This window comes from Colossoma macropomum, unplaced genomic scaffold (genome assembly GCF_904425465.1).
Source record: "Colossoma macropomum unplaced genomic scaffold, Colossoma_macropomum, whole genome shotgun sequence".
Lineage (NCBI taxonomy): Eukaryota > Metazoa > Chordata > Actinopteri > Characiformes > Serrasalmidae > Colossoma > Colossoma macropomum.
This window is the reverse complement of record NW_023494801.1, coordinates 5,356,624-5,371,004: the sequence shown is the minus strand read 5'-3', so window position 1 is coordinate 5,371,004 and position 14,381 is coordinate 5,356,624.

The window sequence follows — 14,381 nt, the reverse complement described above, 5'->3', positions numbered from 1 at the left end:
AGAAAATTGTATCAATGTGATGTGAAGATTTTCAGCAGGCGGCCCTTATTTACAGAGCATTTATCAGGTGCATGTTTCAGTGACCCTACCGGCTTGTGTCTCCACTGGCAACTGTTCAGCTCATAGTCCTGCATGCTCTCAGACCTATGTGTGTGTGTGAGCTCATGTTTCCAGTCTAATGCATGTCCTCGGGGCACTTGGTTTCATGCTCACAATGGCAGCCTTCTGTCTTTACCTTAAACCTCATTTACTCAGCATGGGCACCAGGTGAAAAAGTGGATATGTGTTCTAGGGCTGTGAAATGATTCAATTGATTCGCATTAATTAATTGCATTAGGTTGTTTTTTTCCCCTTTAAAAAGATGGTTCTTCACGGGTTCTAGTAAAGAACACCTTGAGTTAGAACCATTTCATGCCTAAAAGGTTCTGTGCATGGTGAAACGGTCCTTCAGATTGAGAATGTGTTGTATGTGCTTCTGTATAAAAGCTTTTTTAAAAATGGTTCTGTGTAGCACCAAAAAGGGTTCTGCTACTGTTGCGATGTCAAGCTTGTAACACTAGCAGAACCCTTTTTGGTGCTACACAGAACCATATACAACACATTCTCCATTAATCTGAAGAACCGTTTCACCATACAAAGAAACATTAAAGCATAAAATGGTTCTGTGTAGGACTCATGGTGCTCTTTATTAAAGAACCCTTGAAGATCCATCCTTTTAAAGAGTGTAGTTGAAGGGGAATTCCACCAAAGTTCCAAATTTCATTCAGAGTGTTCTGGTATGAAGTGCTCTGTTCTAGAGAAACTTATCGAATTGTTCACAGCGGTGGTGATAGGAACCAGGAGTGTCTAGAGCTTTTCTCAGCTTAGTTCCCATTTTTTTTTGTGTTTATTTATTTATTTATTTATTTATTTATTTTGTGAAACAGCCCAAGAGTTGAGTGGAACATTAATTAGGAATTACATTTTTATTGCTGGTAATGAAGCATAGGACTTGTTGTGAAAAGAGCTCAGAAATGGCCCCATCCAACAAACAAACCTGCTTAATTTCTTTCAAAAGTTCAGAGGAGGTAAAGTGGCCGTTTTCTGAAACTGTATCTGAAACCCGACTACACAGATGTTCTGATTAAGCCGCGGATAAACCTGCTGTAAGTAGCTGGCTGAGTTACTGAAATGTTAGTTGTTATTCTTTCACTTTCTGATGAGGACAGGTTGAACATTCTCTCTTGAACACAAATGGGTCTTTTAAAGACTTATTTGCTGTGCTGGTCTTTGGTAGTGAAGTTGTGGAGGTCACTGTTGTGAAACCATAAAAAATTTGAAACCATATAAAGTTGAATTAAATGAAGATCATAATATAAATATAAAGGAAGCAATGCCAAAAAAAGACCATTTTCGTGGGTGTGTGGGTGGGTTTGTGTGTGTTGGAAACAATATATCATTTATTTTGTGTCCAAACTCGACCACTAAAAGGGCCATATAAAAAAATCTCATAAATCTGTGGCCCATCTGTATTTTCATTTTATTTTTACTTAACATTTTGCCATGACCTGAACGGGCCAGCGTTTACTCTAAATATGCCAAAACTGCAACAGCAAAATAGACACTGAATTCTTGAACTGTTCAAAAACAATTTGAAATAAAAATAAATTGTTTTATATAAAACAATAAGCTACAGTCGCTACAGATAACTGTTAAACCTCTTTAAAAGTCCCCAGGATGTAGGTAAAAACTGCCCGTTTGCTTGAAGTAGACACCAGGCACCTTTTCTTTTTGTGTAGCCGCTGGCCCAGAGGCTGTTGTTGGAGAAAAGGGGATAGAACGGTCATTATGTTGCAGGGCATGCTGGGGACTGTAGTGCAGCTCAGGGTGAAATGAGCTGATAATAATAGAACATTTATAGAATTTTGCAGGCTGAATAGGTTTGTACCACAGGCCTTGGGTTTGACACTTGGGTTTTAAAACATATGTATATGTGTTCGGAAAAACACTGATTGGATTATCCTGCTCCTAGATGTGGACGTGAATCCATTCATAAATCCATTCATTAATTCTGTTAGGTTTAAGCGCTTGGCAGACAAAACCCCCTGCATATGAAGCTGATGTGCACCGTAGCCTGTAGAGAATGTAGTTGTGCCTCAGCTGTCCACGTTACTAATATCATTTCTTAATAAACAACACTTGATCTAGTTGATAAATGTCCTAAATGGTTATTTTAAAATGGTGTGAAAATACTGCTTTTAAATACTAAAATATAAAAAATATTTTTTGGATCTTCCTATTCGCCCCAGATGTTTTCAAATAGAAACACCCCTGATAGGAACCAGAGTTTAATGCCTCTAAAAGTTATCACACAGGATTATGTTGCATAAAGTGGTTATGAATATGAATGCTTGAGATTGTTTTATGCTTTTTGTGTTCAGGTTTACCAGTTCAGCCAATCACCATGCTAACAGAATGGCAAGTTGTGCATTAAGCTATTAGAGCAGGGATGTGCTGGATGGCTGGCGACCAGCACAGTTTGGTGATTTACTTACTCAAACACACCTGATTACACTCAACTGGTAATTGCCAGGTTTAGTGGGTATGTTTGTTTAGAGGGATCTCCAAACTCTGCTGAGCAGCAGCCCTCCAGGACCAGAGTTGTGCACCTAGACCAACAGTCAATTTAATAAAAGAGAGATGTTTTAATTACATAAGAACATTACGTTGCATAAGAACGAGTGTTTGATTAAACGTAAACCTAACAAATTCAAGAGTAAGCAGAACTTGTAGAGGTACAGCACTGCCAGCTCACTGGACACCATTTACAGTGCTTGAGCTGTGTGAGTTAACCTTACCTGCTGCACAAGTGTGTTGAATTTAGCATATTGGAAAAATAAAGAAAACAGAACGTGTGACCTGTGCCAAAGCTTTATATGATTATGTTTGAATTTTTTCAGTATGCTGAAAGGAGGAGGCCGTTTACTGGTTGGAATATGAATAAGAAAGCTTGTAACGTTCAATGTGGCATCTGTTAGCAGAGAATCCCGCCCTTCAAAAAAAAGAGCCAATCAGCTTGCTGGTTACACCGTGAGCAGGTTTTTTCTTTAAATTAAATAGTCTTTTTCTGGAGAGATGTAGGAAGAGGCTTCTTCTATCCAGATAGAAAGGCTAGGGGGTTCAGAAGATTTCCACTTAATGGTAACACATTTTTTGGAAGCAAGGAGTGCTATCTTAATAAATACAAGGTTTACCCCTATATGTTCTTATAACACAGATTTATCTCCTAGCAAGGTAAGTCTTGGTATATTAACTTTAGCCCTACCTTGTTGTGGAGATCTGTGCAAGTGCAGTAGCCAGAACACCTGAAAAACACATGTTTTTTTGGGCGTTACTGAACTAAACGCTACAAACAATATAAGAGGTATTTTGTCAGATTTTATCAGTGGTTTCAAAAATGTTTATAAATGGTGATTTGATCTTTACTTTCAAGTATTTTGCTCTCTTCTCAATCAAAGAGATAGGAGCCTGGTCTTATATAGCTGGAAATAACTGCCCGGTGGCGTTAAAAAGATTGCCGCCAAGTGAACAGTTTTTCCAGTAAGGACTTTGGTTAAACTCAGCAATGCCGTATTTAAGCGTGTTTCCTGTAGAGGACGTGTTAACTAACTTATACTTAGAAAATCAACAAAATGTGTAATTTGATGAAATATATTAAACATACGACTATATAACAAGTGTCTGAATACTTGTTTCAGCCACTGTAACTCATCGTGTAATTATGTAAATTACATTTGAATAGTGTACCAACTCTGGACTCCTAAGCTTTAAAATACTTGAAAAAGTAGGAACTGTGTTCTAAAAGAAAAACGTATGCACATATAATGAGTTACAGTCCATAAAAGCTCTTCTCTTTGTTCTCTTTGTTTTTGCTCTCTGTCAGTTTTGTAAGAGCTTTGCAGAAACTTTGATAAGCCAGACTCACACACATCTGTTTGCTTTTAGACTCCGCAGCAACTGCCATGAAATGCATTACTCACGCAAGACACACACACGCACACACACACCCTGACGGGCACAGACGATGAGGGACGTGCATACTTGAAATAGCAGTGCTGGACTCTAGAAAGCCCAGTGACGTCTGTGGCTCTAATGGAAATAGCTTTTCGAGCTGTGCACGTGTGCGCGTGCTTTCGCTTCTCAACAATAATCTCTCCAACCATCTAGTCAAGTACAGACACTTACTCATCTGCACAAAGGCACCGAAGCCTGGAATCCCCCTGAAAGACGAAGGACGGTAATTCAACTCCTGCCTGCTGATGTCAGGAGGCGGATGAAGTGGAGGAGAAAGTAAATCCACCCAGGATCTTCGCTGCTGGTCCATGGCGGCCTGCATGAAACACTTTAAAAGGTGCATAACATGGAAAACCTGAATGTTTCTCACTTTTTAATTTTAATGTATTCTTTAAAAAGAGTCTGATGTAGTGTGTAAACGCTGTTAGCTTCAAAATGTACTGTTCACTTCCAGTTCATGCAATCCATAAATGGAAACTGAGCTGCAAAAATTCAATATTTATCAAAAAAACATCTACATTTATGTACCTATTCAACTGACAGCAGTTTAGCTCTGCCCACTCACACTGAAGTTATAAGGAGTGATTCAGCCTGCACTGCTTTTTGTATGAGGCACAATACAGCGCAGCCAATCAGAACAGAGTCATTTACATATATCAATCTTAAAGGCTCAGAAACAAAAACAGACAGTTTTTCTGATTTTGGTACATAAATACACACCAACATTAGAATTGAGAAAAAAATGTAGGAAACATTTTAACAGCAAAGTTTTAGACCTTACGTTGCAAAAGTTACATTGCTGTAAAACAGTTAAGTATAACTCCTAACTAAGACGGGCCCAGTTTCCCAAAAGCATCTTAGTATTAAGATCGTCTTAACTGGTAGAGAGAGTGTTCATTGTGATGCTCACTCTACCATTTAAGGATCATCTTTGTCCTAAGATTCGGGAAACCCGGCCAAGAGCAGTCAAGAAGTTTAATGCAGTGCGCTTAAGTAGACCCTTAGCTTGGGTACATTTATCTCCTAAGCATTGCACTTTAGAGAAATGTTTAAAATGTTTTATGTGAATGGCCACTAGGAAAATAATACTAACCTCTTCCACATCGACTGAGACTCACAGCCTGCCAGCAGGCTTTCCTCTGCTTTTTTTATGCTTAGCTTAGAGCAGCGTCCAGCAACATGCGGCTCTTTTTCTTCCTTATTGTGGCTCCACAGCAGAATTAGATTAGGTAAAAATAAAATAATCCTCCTTTGCAGTAAAATAAAGCTCTGCTGATCTTTCAACACAGTTTTAACAATAAATGGTCTTAAATACTGGAGTTAATGTAGCCTATAACTGTTCATTCATCAACTTTTGACCCTGAAGGTTGGCCCAAAGACTGCTGGTCACCATGGCAATGCAGACAATCTCGCCTAGCTAGTAGCTAATGAAACAGCAAAGAGAAAGATTTAAGATGAACATCGATAATTACCACCTTAAATGGTGCAGCAGTTACATTCTGGCTCCTCAGGTAGCATTTAAGGTGGAACGGGAAAATTCGAACAAGAAGCTGGTAAATGAGAAGAGACTTCAGCCTCATAAAAAGTAAAATGTTGAGAGACATTTTACAATAAATTATTCTACGTTGGTGGAAAAGTTTCCTGCCGGAGATGTGAGAAAAGCGGCTACAGCTGAGCTGAAGCTTAAAGCAGAGCAAAGTAAGTCTGTGTTTTTTGTTTATTTTATATTTTTTAGACTAGTACATCAGCACATACTGAGACATATTTACAGTCAAGATGGTAAAATAGACATAAAATGTCGTGGCCCTCAAGGTGGTTTGATTTTGTTGAAAGGAAAAATGGCTTTTCTTAACATTCAGGTTGCCGACCCCTGGTTTAGACCCTCAAAAAGAAACTCTCTCAATACTGACTGACTCTTTTACTCATTTACTCAAGCCTGAGATTGCTAGATTTTCAAAAAGTTTTAGCCAAACATGCTACTAAGCATCAGTTAACCAGATTTCATTTTCATAATAATTATTTGCGCTTTTGGACCACATCTTGAACAATTGGTTGCAGTCTGAGAAAAGACTGTATGAATGTAGGAGGGGAGAGAACTCTGAGACCATGGGCTGGAGGCCTGGGAAGCTTCTGCTGGACCCCCTGTTAAAGAGCAGAGAAATGAGAGGTAGGCCTGAGGAACAGGCAGCTGGTGGGGTGCAAAAACTTTTAACGGCAGGTGGACATTTTTTAGTTATTCCGTAACTTCATTTAGTGGCCATTCCCTGTCATTCTTTGTTAGCTACATTAGCTTTTTTAACTGAACCATTGATTTCATAATTGATCATGTTTTCTATATTAGTTTGCGGTAACTTAACGTATTAAATAGAAAGCTGTTTATATTAGCAAAAAACAATCCACTTTACCAATGGAAAAAAATCTCCATTTTGTCAGACTTTATTTTTCTACTGTATTTCCTTTATAATGTCTAACATTTCATGATGAATGGCCCAGTAGAAACACTCTAAAATCATCTTTACATTAACTTATATTAAAAGTTAAGGCCATTTTTGCCTTTTCCCGTAAAGTTACTATCAGTGGTGGACGAAGTACACAAACCATGTACTTGAGTTAAAGTAGAGATACCCAAGGTAAAATATTACTCTAGTAAAAGTAGAAGTTCCTCCCTTTAGACCTCCACTTGAGTAAAAGTACAAAAGTATTTGCCTTCAAATGTACTTAAGTATCGAAAGTACTAAAAGATTAATTATGACTCTAATGTCCTATTATCATTTTTGTAACAAGATTCTTGCTTTATTAACTCATTTTAGGTGAAAATACTCCAGTGTCACTCTTGTAACAACATTTTTTATATTTTTATATTGTATTATTTTAATAGAATGTCATTAATTAGTCTGACGCTGATGTCTATTAAAATTATCAAAAGCACAAAACACTGAAGGCAAACAGTCTCCATTAGGTAGAACTGAGTGGCTCTGAAATAACTTTTTACAAACAAGCAAAGTTTCAGTTCAAGATTTATTTGCAACTTAGTTTAAATAAAAATGATTTTATATTTGAACAAGTTTAGGTTTAATAAAACTTGCTTTAAACTCAGATTCACAAATGAGTTTTATTTACTATATTTCATCTGTAGGTCTCTGTTCATAAACATAAACTAGCCCAAATAAATTTACTATAAAATGAAATGTTTGTATAAATTTAGAAAAAAGACACGTCAGGCACTACTGCATATGTGTATATATTTCTATATTGTGGTGTATTTACACAAAGTTAGGTTAGAGTCAGGAGTTTCTTCCATCGTTTATGCAGGAATAGGTGCTCCCAAACTTTTATACTGCTCCACTGACGTTAAACCGTGTGCTTGCACTGGGTCGGTATGTCCAACAGGTCAAATCAAGCGCAAAACAAACTGCGCGGTGTGCCCTGATAGGTGTTCTTGCTTCACACTTCTTTCGTTTTTATAGACACATAAGCCAAAAGGAACGACAGATTTCTCGTGATGTAGTGGAGTAAAAAGTAAGATTTGGCTTTGAAATGTAGTGGAGTGAAAGTAAAAAGTCACCAAAAATGGAAACACTTTAGTAAAGTACAGATGCACAAAAAACTACTTAAGTACAGTAATGAATTACATTTACTTCGTTACTGTCCACCACTGGTTACTATTTTGGAGATACTTGTTTTTTTATGGACGGCAACGATATGTTGTGTTTTGGATGCTGATATGCTGGTCAACCAGCACCAAACCAGCATAGATCAGTATTTAATTCATGCTGTTTTAAGCTGTTTTCAGCAGGGTAGGTCTTCCTTTATCACACGATGCTACCAAGCTGTGAAGGCGAAGGTTAACGTGTGCTAACACAACGTCACTGAATGCTAACAATGCGTGTCCACTGGACGCCATTTGTAATCCTCTCTCTCTGCTTTCTTTGCCGCTGCCTCGCCACTTCACTAGCGTGTCTGTGTACAGCGAAGGGCACACATGGAACACTGACCGCCATGCGGTATTACTTTTGTTTTTGCATTCGTTTTGGATCGTACAGAAAGGGGAATGCAGACCGAGTTGTTATTACGTTTTCAACTATGTTGGCCATACGGAACTACGTAGGCACATCCTCGTTGTGCATGGACAGTGAAAAGCTGCTTTCGCCTGATTGGTCAGCGCTGAGCGGCAGCCACGTGTCATTTGCAAGTTAAAGCAAGCTCAACTTTTCATGTTCACGCTGCTCGCTATCCCACAATCCTTCGCGCTTTTTATTACACCTCGTTGAAAATGAACGGGGGCAAAATTTTGCACACACTTACCGAAACTACAAATTCTGTTACATCAGCTAACAGATACTGAGAGATCACACACAATCTCAAACTCCACCTATAACATTTCCTTATCAACGACACTCAAAGCTTTCAGGTGTTTTAACAATAATTTGGAAAACTGTCAAATCATTATTTAGACAAAGAAACTGCAATTCATACCAGAACCATTCTATCAAATTAGTTCAAACTGGTCCCACAGTAAAAAAATATGAAATATGTAAAAAAACAAGACTTTAGATTTGGGGATTATGTTATGATCTGTTTAATCTCAATGCATCCATTGAGACACTAATAAGCTAAATACATACACAAAGTCATCATTTAGGGTATCTTTTATTGTTATTGGCAGTTGTCTGTCCCAAACCATAACCTCTGAATTCACACTTGTGAAAATAATACTTACATTTTTTGCTGTTTTTTTCAATGTTGTTTATAAAAAGATCTTCCTGATTTCTTTTAAAGTGACACTAAAAGAGTCTAATTGATTCTGAATTAAATTTTTAAATAAAAAAAAAAATCCAAAATGCTCTCCCATGTTATCATTTTACTACCAAAACACAGAGTTTAAGACTGTGGGCGGGGCCTAATTTTAGCCACACCCCTGCATTTTAGAGCAGGAGACTGCATCCCTGTCCCTCATGGCCACGTGGTGAGCAGGTAGATCCCATTGTTTTAAGGTAAATGTGTCCCAAAGTCTAAAAGTCAGTCTGGAACATTAAGAACTGTCACTTCTGAAAAACATATTTCTGCAATTATGTACATATTTGTGTTTTAATTGAAATATTATGATTTTATCTGTTTACAACAGTTTAAAGCCATGTTTTCTAGTCACGTAGCGTTAAGTAAGATTAAATAAGATAAAATTGTCATTAACAAAACACCAACTACCGAAACATTTATTTATCAACCGTCATTTATTTTAATGAAATAAACATAATTAAGGTATAGGGTCACTCAAAGCTAAGGATAAAGTCAATTAAAAGTCCGAAACGTGTTCTGAACTCTGAGTTTGATCCAGTTCGGTAAGATAATCCACTGAGAAAGACACTGTGATCAACACAGAGTGTTAAAAAATACCCAAATGATCAGCAGCTGTGTTACACTAACAGAACTTTCCTTGATTTAAAAAGTAGCAGTAAAAAATCCAACATAAGTCAATGCAGTGCTGCAGTTACTACTACTGTGTGGAACTTTCTGGATCCGGGGATGAAGACTGGATGAATGGAGGGCAGAGTTTAGAGCTAGAAAAGTTCAGAGAACTTGAGTTGTGCTGTTTTAGGGTTTGGCACGCCTCACTCTCGATAAGCCTTCATTTTCTTTTTTTTCTATTGCTCGCTCAGCTCCCCCTCTTTCCACTCCTTCATTATCTCATTTTCCCTCTCTCTCTCTCTCCCTCTCTCTCTCTCCCTCTCCCTCTCCCTCTCCCTCTCTCTCTCCCTCTCTCTCGCTCTGCTCAGATGAAAGCAGGGAATGCAGTGAATGAGTCAGTGGCCGAGTGCCGGGACTGCTGGTCTCCTCCGCGCCTGTGTGTGTGTGTCTGTGTGTGTGTGTGTGTGTGTGTGTGAACCTGTACAGGGTTTGACGAGCCTGGAGGGTTCACTTCCTGAACACGGTTCAGTCTAACAGTGGAGCCTGTTTGTCTTCTGTTCCAAAAAAGGAGGGGAGGGATAACTGATTAAAAAAAGATGGAGAAAGAAAGAAGAAAGGCAAAAACACGAGAGAACACGACAGGAGTGTGTGTGCGTGCGAGAGAGAGAGAGAGAGTTTGTTTTCATGCATTTTCAGGACAAAAATGCTCCTGAATGTTTTAGAAAAGATGCATGTTTCATTCATTTTGGTTACGAAGGTTAAGATTAGGATTAGGATTAGAATATTCTTATATATAAGATAATTATATATACGATATTATATATAAGATACTTCCTTATATATAATATATATCACTGCTGTCAGGAGAAAACCTTGTATCTGCAAAATGAGAACTTTATAGGACAAGGAAAAAACATACTTTACTTTTAATGTAAGTCAATGGAACCAGACTTTTCCAAGTCATTTTGGGTCGTTTCTTTTGGTCCATTCATCATGAAATTTACACACAATGTAAAGAACAATTATGTCAAAAACAGAAAATTCATAAAAATGGAGACTGATGGTTCCGACAGCAGCAATATAAGATGTTATTATTACAGATGCAGTACTGTGCAAATCTAATTTCCAGTCAAATCAGCTATTGAGTACAAGTTTGAGCTTCAGGAAAAAAGCAGAAAACATATTTAACTAAATATAATATCTGATTTCTCAGTATTTACTGTGTCCAGACAGATTTCTGTGAGACTCACTTTCAGTTTCTCACAGAAATCTGCAGACACACCTCCAAAATTCAGTCTTAGAAGCTGGTTTAGCATTTTCTGTTATGATCCAAATAATCCCAAACACATTCAGTGATGTAGAGGTCTGGACTCTGGGGTGGTCAGTCCATTGTTCAGCTTCTTTGTTTGATGTGTCCGTCTCCTTTTCTCAGTAAGAGCTTCTTGACAGCTACACATCCTTTCAGACCCATAGCTCTGATATGTCAGATGGACAGAAACACCTGTGGATGTTTAAGATTTAAGTGCTGTTTATCTGACGGGGACAGTTTTGGGGTCTACCAGGCCCATTTCCTCTGTATCCTTATAACTTTTTGCTCCTTTGACTTTCCTCTTCTTTATACAAATTATTATTTTATTGCTGGTATAAATTATACCTTAAATTAAATGTTGGGTGGTGTCTGACTTGCATTAGTCAGTAATGCATACATATATATATATATATATATATATATATGCATTACTGACTAATGCAAGGTTGCTCTTTACATAAACCTTGCATTAGTCAGTAATGCATACATCGCTGTTGTAACCTTGTATCTCCAAAATGGTAACTTCACAGGAGAAGGAAAAAACCCACTTTACTTTTAACGTAAGTCAATGGAACCAGATTTTTTTCCATGTCATTTTGGGCCGTTTCTTTTGGTCCATTCATCATGAACTTCACTCACAATGTAAAGAGCAACAAGTATTTTAAAATTATGCCAAAAACTGAAGCAGTGATGTAAATAAATGGGATATATGTCTGAGCCCATGTCCTGATAAGGTATAAAAACAACCCCTCTGTGTGTGTGTGCAGGAAAAGACCTTGGATGAGAGCTTAGTAATTTGATAATGGGTGTGCGTGTTGGGAGGGCAGTGGGGGGAGATTTGGAGAGTATTGTGGAAAATTCAGCTTTACTGTAACAAGTGTGCTTTTTTCTTTCTCCAAGAAAAACAAGTTCAGGAACTGCAGAAAGAGGGGGAAATAGGACGATGGAGAAATGGAGGAGAGGGGTACTGCCTTTCTGTGCATCTGTGGAGCAGAAATGTTGGCTTGTTTCACCTGGAGGCTCTAAATGAAAACAGACATTCGAATGCTGTCTCTGTGCGAGAGCTTCAAGTTTCTCCTGCCTTTGAGCAGATAGAAGAGAAAGCGGTCAAACAGGATTGACCATCTCAGTCAGTCGGAAGCAAGGAACGTACACCAGTTATAAATCTGCGGTGTTTCAGCCATCTGCTGAGCTCTGACCTTCTGATCTGGCCTTTAACGAATGATAAATTAGCTTATGTAAATCTAATTGAATGTCAGATACCATCAGAGCCTGACCTGACGTTACAGCGACCGTGAAAACATGCATTCGTACAGTTTTCCCCTCAGCATAGATGTCAATCAGCCAAGACGGGGTCCTAAGTTTGCTTCTTTTGTCTTGCACTGGAGCTACAAGGCTAGTGTAGCTGAAGAACTGACAGTAGCATTGACAAAACTCAGGCTTCACGGTGGCTGCAGCTACTTTTTAGCCATGCTAAATACTTCTGTACACTTCTATGGATGAATGTATGTCATACACACAACAATTAAGGTTCTTCAAGGGTTCTTTAGTAAAGAAAATGGTTCTATATCGAACCATGAACACTCAAAGAACCCTTTGCATGATGAAAAGTTTCCATACAGCACCAAAAAGTGTTCTGCTATTGTTACGATGTCAAGCTTGTGACAATACAAGAGCCTATTTTGGTGCTGGATAAATTTATGTCATACATACTTAAAATGATGTTTCTTCAAGGGTTCTTTAGTAAAGAAAATGTTTCTACATAGAACTATAAAATAAACGGTTCTTTGCATCATAAAAGGGTTCTTCAGATTGATGGAGAATGTGTTGAATATGTTTTTGAAAAGCGTTCTATATAGCACCAAAAAGGGTTCTTCTATTAGTTGGATGTCACGATTGTAGTAACAGAAGAATCCTTTTTGTGCTATATAGAACCCATTTCAAAAAGGTTCTATATCTAACTATATTCAACATATTCTCAGTGTGAAGTGCCCTTTCACAATGCGACGAAACCCTCAGAGAACCTTTCATGACTCCAAGAACCCACATGCAAAGGATTCTTTGAGTGTTCATGGTTCTATATAGCACCATTTTCTTTACTAAAGAAACTCTAAACTGTACACTCTTAAAAAAGATGGTTCTTCAAGGGTTCTTTAGTAAAGAGAATGGTTCTATATAGAACTATGATATAAAGGGTTTCTTCTTGGTTGGTGAAGGAGGCCCGATGATGGAGAATGTGTTGAATATGTTGTTTAAAAGGGTTCTATATAGCACCAAAACAGGTTCTTCTATTGTTACGATGGTAAGCTTGTAATAATTGAAGAACCATTTTTGGTGCTATATAGAACCCCTTTGAAACAGGTTTTATATAGAATCATATTCAACACATTCACCATCCATATGATTTAATCATGCAAAGGGATCTTTGTGTGTTAATGGTTCTGTATAGAACCATTTTCTTTAATAAAGAACCCTTAAAGAACCATCATATGCACTCTTTAAAAAGATGGTTCTTTAAGGGTTCTTTAGTAAAGACAATTTCTTCTTGGTTGGTGAATGAGGCCCAATGGGTCTATATAGATCCATGAACACTCAAATAACCATTTCATGCTTAAATGGTTCTTTGCATGGTGAAGTGGTTCTTCAGATTGATGGAAGATGTGCTGCATATGAAAATATTTTTGAAAAGGTTCTATATAGCACCAAAAAGGGTTCTACTATTGTTACAAAATCAAGCTTGGAACAATAGAAGAACCCATTTTGGTGCTATATAGAACCATATACAGCACCATCATTCTGAAGATCCACTTCACCATAAGAAGAACCATTTAAGCATGAAATGGTTATTTTAGTGTTCATGGTTCTATATAGAACCACTGTCTTTACTAAAAAACCCTAAAGAACCATATTTTTAAGAGTGTACAGTGTCAACAATCATGGCCAGAAACAAATATGTGATACCATACTTTAGCAACGTGGCTCTGGTGCAAAACTAAGGAAGCAAACTTTAGACACCACTTGACTCTCCGTTTAACAGCCTAGTTTATGCAGATTTCTTTTTTTTTTTTTACCTGAAGACGCTGCCATGGCCTGAAGCTCCATCCTGGCTAACACATATGTAGACCACGAGTCTCTGAGGGGTCACTAAACAGAAAGCTGCAGCTTAGTGAAAATACTGCCACAAAGTAATGAACAAATCTTTCAGTTTACTTACTATTGGCAGTAACTGTGTTTGTAATAGATTTTACTCGTGGAAATGAGGCTCACATTTGAATCAAGTAAAAATGTACCACTTTTTTCACTACTGAGCGGCGTACTGGAGCTGTAGATTTGAAAAGAAGTCGAGGCATATTGAAATGATTGGCTCGATTCAGTCGGCCAAGCAGAAGAAACTTGGCCGCTTTCCAGTTTCAAATTTCAAAACCTTTTTTTTGGCAGCAGTGGCTTTTCTCTCATGTGTATCCATCACCATCGTTCAACAGTCGAAAATTCCTGGAGAAATTCATAGGACAGCATTTTTTTGGCTTTCTTTCCTCTGATAGCCTCATTTTGGTCTGAGCCTGTAGCCTGGTGAGATTCCAGACTGTTGAATCCAAACTTTTTAACTGATGAT